The sequence below is a fragment of the Antedon bifida genome, chromosome 2, assembly GCF_963402885.1.
Source record: "Antedon bifida chromosome 2, ecAntBifi1.1, whole genome shotgun sequence".
Lineage (NCBI taxonomy): Eukaryota > Metazoa > Echinodermata > Crinoidea > Comatulida > Antedonidae > Antedon > Antedon bifida.
This window is the reverse complement of record NC_136227.1, coordinates 5,638,916-5,645,442: the sequence shown is the minus strand read 5'-3', so window position 1 is coordinate 5,645,442 and position 6,527 is coordinate 5,638,916.

Genomic DNA, 6,527 nt, shown 5'->3' with positions numbered 1-6,527 from the left:
AGTATACGTATGAAACGTCATATGTGCCAAAATTTCTTTACTAATATTAAGTCAAAACGTCTGGAACCCCGACTAGGTGCCGATGTCTATGGAACATCACTGGTGTATTCTGCTTGCCATACCATACAAGATTATTATACAGTAATATTGCATAATTCACAACAATCAATATTATTATTCGAAAGAAAGACCAGCTGTGGTATCCGCCCTTCCTGTTGCTGATATCCGATCTGCCAGTTTTGGAGTATGTAACAGTCCAGTGACGTCAGTCACAACTGGATCTGATCGAGCTATTTGTAAACAGGCTGCAAGAGATTTGGGGTCGACTAGAGCGGAGATTACTACTACTACAGAATTGACGGACCAACGTTAGGTTAAGGTGATAACTGAAGTACCCTTAGTAGAGTAGAACTAATGAAAAAAAGGGGCCAACCTCAAAAAAATTGCAACAAAAGGTTTTTCAACGGATTTTGGTAGTATTGGGTGTACTAAATAACAGAAAAAAAGTCTCAAGAATTTTGACCACCGGAAAGTGGTTTTTTTTCAAGATGGCCGCCAAAATAGATAAAACGTTAAAATGTCAATACCTCCTAAACTACTTGGTCTATTGATATGATTTTGGTACCAAAATACTCAGAACATACATATTTATATTTGCCCTAATAGAACATTTTGGCCAAAAATGACCGGAAATGCTATTTCTTGCATGTTTGACCTTTGACCTTGATATGTTGTATCTTGGTAACAACTGACCGTAGGGAAACAAATTGTGACTCAAATTGTTCAGAATGTACATATTTACATTTATTGTAATGAGACATTTTGTCAAAAAATGGTTAGAAGTAAAGGTTATTGACCTTTAACCTTTATCTATGTAGAATGTCCATATCTCGGCAACTATGTGTGGTAGAGATTTAAAATTGGGCTCTAAATACTGAGCATATGCTTATTTATATTTACTCTAATGAAACAGTTTGACAAAAAATGACCAGAAACGACATTTTTTGATGATTGACCTTGATATGCTATATTTCGATAATGACTGACTAAGACATACTATTTATGGCTCAATTTGTTCAGAATATAATTATTTTTATTTCGTATAATGGTCTAATCTACCCATGGAATTAAGAGCTTTCCTGGGTAACTGTAATATTTATAAAGACTTTTAGAATATGAGTTCAAGTTCAAATTGTTCAGAACATACTGTATACATTCTTAATAATAATAGTGAATAAAAAACCCGAAAAGTAAACAAAAACAAATATAATAATAATTTTTAATTTCTAATTACGGTATAGCAGCAGTTGATTGGATATTGTGCATGTATTTAGTACGGCTTCCTAAACAACTTTTTTAACTTCGTCTTCATCATCGTCATCAATCTCTCTATCTACGTTGTTCCATTCTTCTAGTTGACACACTCCCCAAACTGAAGTACATGCCAATCCATAGCATCTACAACTGCAACATACAGTTTTACATCCAGTAGTACAGTTACAATGGATGATTTTCAAAAGTTCTTCTGAAGCAGCAGTTTCAATCGTCATTATTGGCACAAATGTTTTATTAAAAACTTCCCCGACTTAGTAGCATCCATGGTATTATCTTTCTTTATCCATTGCATGATTTGATAGTATACTCTAAGACTGTGACATTTTGTAGCAGATGAGGTTGGTGGTAGTAGTTGTTGAGGTTTGATAAATTATTTACCCTCAGCAACTTTCTTATTAAACAGCTTGCATCTGTAGCTATTTGGGAAATCCAGTGACTTGGCTCCAAAACGAATAGACATGGCCTTTAATCCAAACTCCTCGATAGTTTGAAGTTTCTGATGCGGTTGAGTGAAACTATCGGCACACATCAGTGTCATATTCTAGGTTACTTTCTATCAATTTATTGATTTATTTGCCTTCCTAAAGATGTCTTTAGGCTTTGAAGAGTGAGGGTGGAAACGGACTTCATATTTCATTACATCGTCTAGAGAGATTTGTCCTAACTGAATTTGATGGAAAGAAAGAAGAATTCCTGTCAAGGCATGAGAACAAACACAAATTTATCAACATGCTTTCATATGAGCTATAGAAAAAAGAGTGGAGTTGTGGCTTGATGGTTATGATGCTTGGCTACCACTCCAAGGGTCCTGAGTTCAAGTCCCGTCACATGTCAGGATTTTTTCTAAGGACCAAATTACTCCACTCCCAAAGACTTGTAATAAGACTTTGTTTACGTAGAGCATCTTGTGTATATGTTTGTCTTGTGAACCTCTGAGGGTCCCTAATGATCAGCAATAGCTGGATGGATCACCCTCATTAAATATGGTTTAAAAAAAACCAAAAAAAACGATGTTGACATTGCTCTGGCAACAGTTGAAGTCTCTGAACATAATACAGTAACTTTGATTGGAGAAGACATGGACTTACTGGTACTTTTACTGTATCATGTAAATACAACAAACCGAGAAATGTACTTCAGATTAGACAAAGGAAAAGATGGGCCTACTAGAGTGATTAATGTAACCAGATTGAAATCTGTTTTAGGATATAAAATCATCCATTGTAACTACTGGATGTATGTTGCAGTTGTAGAAGCTATGGATTGGCATGTACTTCAGTTTGGGGAGTGTGTCAACTAGAAGAATGGAACAACGTAGATAGAGAGATTGATGACGATGATGAAGACGAAGTTGGAACAGTTGTTTAAGATGCCATACTAAATACATGCACAATATCTAATCAATTGCTGCTATACCATAATTAGAAATTTAAAAGTTATTATTATATTTGTTTTTGTTTACTTTTCGGTTTTTTATTTACTATTATTATTAAGATTGTATACAGTATGTTCTGAACAATTTGAACTTGAACTCATATTCTGAAGGTCTTTATAAATATTACAGTTATTTGATTCCCAGGAAAGCTCTCTATTTCATAAGTAGATTAGACCATTATACGAAATAAAAAATAATTATATTCTGAACAAATTGAGCCATAAAAGGTGTATCTCAGTCAGTCATTATCGAAATATAGCATATCAAGGTCAATGGTCAAACATGTCGTTTCTGGTCATTTTTTGTCAAACTGTTTCATTAGAGTAAATATAAATAAGTATATTCTCAGTATTTAGAGCCCAATTTTAAATCTCTACCACACATAGTTGCCGAGATATGGAAATTATACACAGATAAAGTTAAAGGTCAATAACCTTTACTTCCAACCATTTTTTGACAAAATGTCTCATTACAATAAATGTAAATATGTACATTCTGAACAATTTGAGCCATCATTTGTTTCCCTACGGTCAGTTGTTACCAAGATACAACATATCAAGGTCAAAGGTCAAATTGTCAGAAATGGTATTTCCGGTCATTTTTGGCCAAAATGTTCTATTATAGCGAATATAAATATGTATGTTCTGAGTATGTTGGTACCAAAATCATATCAATAGACCAAGTAGTTTAGGAGGTATGGACATTTTAACTTTTTATCTATTTTGGCGGCCATCTTGAAAAAAAACACTTTCCGGTGGTCGAAATTCTTGAGACTTTTTTTCTGTTATTTAGTACACTCAATACTACCAAAATCCGTTGAAAAACCTTTTGTTGCAATTTTTTTGAGGTGAAACCTTATTTCTACTCTACTACCTCTGCAATCTGAACATAAGATAAATGCTTTGCTGTTCAGGTACAGAGTTTACGGTGACCTCTTCATTTCCTATCAGGAGCCCGGCTTTAGCTCTCAACAGTTACCCCCTCGGATACTCAACCCGACCAAACCTGGGGTACTACACAGCAGGACTGGGACTAGTAGACCCAAGCTTACTGGGACGATTCAGTGGAATCCAGGAGGTGAAACATAACGGGTGCTGTCGCTACTACTTAAAATCTTGACGGAATCAGACTGGAATTGGGCCCATGACGACGGAGCAGTTCAGGTTGATTCGTTTCTGCTGGAATCCTCAACATAACTCACATCAATATTACTATTATCACATTACTTTGTTTCATCTTTAAAATTTCTATTTTGTATGGCTATATATATTTTTTTAAATAATGAACTAACCTCTAGTTCTGATATCATATATGCTTATTTATAAAAATGTTATTATATATTAGTTAGGCCTATCATTATGATTTACAAATACAATTTTGGAAAAACCCTATATTTATATCATGGAGAGATAAGTCAGATAAGATAGTTGTGTTGATCTTCTTTAAAAAATCCATTGTTAATATCTTTGTTGATTATGTCATGTTATTTGTATGCCTACAGAAGTAGCTCATCGTCACCCCTTTATCTTATCATTTATATAGACCAAACTTTGGATACAAATAAGTTAATTATAGAGATACTTGTGTGCCTATAAGATCGTGATGTGTATGTGTCACATTTGCCGGTTTTAAGTTAATGCCGTAAACAACTATATTATTTTCGTGAGCAAAATAACATTGAAGTGAACTTACAGGGTACCGTGACAAACTACTACGTGCTGCAAGTGTTTCGATAGGAAAAATGTAAGTATACATAACCATGACCTATCTTGTCCGAAGCGGCGACAGAGAGTATTGGTAAATATTTTTGAGATACGGTAAAAGATATATAGATAGGTCAATAAGAGGTCAATAACATCACTTCCGGTCATATTGGGATACAATATTTCATTACATACACCAAATAAAAATATACATGTTTTTGGGCCTAATCTCAATCTCTATCAGGGGCGGTCGCAGAACTATTTTAAGGGGGTTTCCCACTGCACATAACGAGTTTTTGCGCCACATGCCCGCCATGGTGGGGTCTGTGGCGAAGCGAATTTTGCTAAATGACACTCCCAGATGGCCGGAAATGGTACTCTCGCACGTAAAATTCACGATAAATGACACTCTATATCGGGCTACCAAATAGTAATACCATCGTATCCCGCCTATTTTTTCGGCCGGACATTTTTAACGTCAGAGTCCCCGACGAAGGTACTTCCGGTAAGCTAATAAATTCTATAAATAATACTATATATTTATTATATTCGGCAAAAGTTCTTAAAAGTACGTTTTACATTTCATCTTGCCAGGAGCAAGAATAGGCATGAGCCCAAACAAAAAAACTGCTCTTACTCCATTATTATTATACAATACAAAAAACTAAGTAGTACAAATTAATTAAAAACAAAACAAAGTTAAAACCCCCTTCCCTACGTTTTTTAGATCTAATTTAAGATCACAAACTATATTTAATGTAAAAATAATACTATATGGTCCTATTGCGATAACTTTTTTCGTCTTTAAACGGTAATGTGAAAAATAAGTCGATTCTAATAATTATAGCGGCCCGCTATAAATCCCAAAATGCATTGCGCGCGGATTGATATTTTTGTTTTTCACCTGTAATTCGCCCACTTTTCGATCGATCGTGAGACCAAAACAAATGGAAGACTCCTAACTTTTCAGCGAAAATACCGGGTTTTCCCCAATTTGTATCAACGGAGTCTGGCAAAAATAGAAAGACAATTAATGCAGCAACTATACAACGTCAGGCTAGGTATATAGCTGGTGTACGATGTTCGTACGTTACCGATGTTTACCAGCTAGGCCTACAAAACTAAGCCTAGCTAGACTAGGCCTAAGACCGTCCACGAGAGGTCGATCGCCGCGAGCTACTTAGGTAGTGCATTGTTTCTCACTTTTTATCATAATAAATTTACCATAAAACGTACATTTAAGACAAGGAATGACATGGTTTAATGTTTTTAAAGTGATATATATGTATTATTTTCCAAAAAACGTCCAAAATTGCAGGGAAGGGGTCTTTAGGCCAGGCCTGTCTTATCAAACTAGTTTGACAAACAAAGAGTGATGTGCCCAACTATGGTAGTGATATGACATCATCATGACCATATATATATATTTGATAGTGTAGAAAGAGCTTTATAATGAAATACACCAATTAAGAATAAGGTGCATTGAATAAACAATATAAAATAGTTCAATATTTTGAGATCAAATGTTTGGTGAGTTGAGCTTTAAAGTCTGAAATGGTAGCACATTGTTTAATTAATTATTATCAATTAATAATTTTAAAAAGTTAGACAACAAAATATGAAGCTGCTGCTATAAATATAGAGCAAAACGTTAAATTGTATTATTTGGATCAAAAAGTCAGTAATATTTTTTATTTTTATTTATTTTATGTCTTTAGGCACTGTGGCCAAGGATTACCAATAGTGAATTAATCACTGTCCTATCAGATAGGTGGTAATCCCCCTGATACAGAGGCTATTGTGTGAACCAGTTCACCGGGGTAACCCCCTACTCTTTTTCGAATAATGAACTGGGTTCTTTAAAGTACACACAGGTTATAACTGTGTACACTGGACCTACGGTTTATAGTCCTTATCCGAGAAGACTTGTTCCACCACCAGAACTAGGAGCGAGTCGGCCTCGAACCCTTGCCGATGTTAGTTGGCTCTTTAGGTACGATAAACGGCGCCCCTGCCTTAACCGCTCGGCCATATGACCACAATTTCCAAAATTC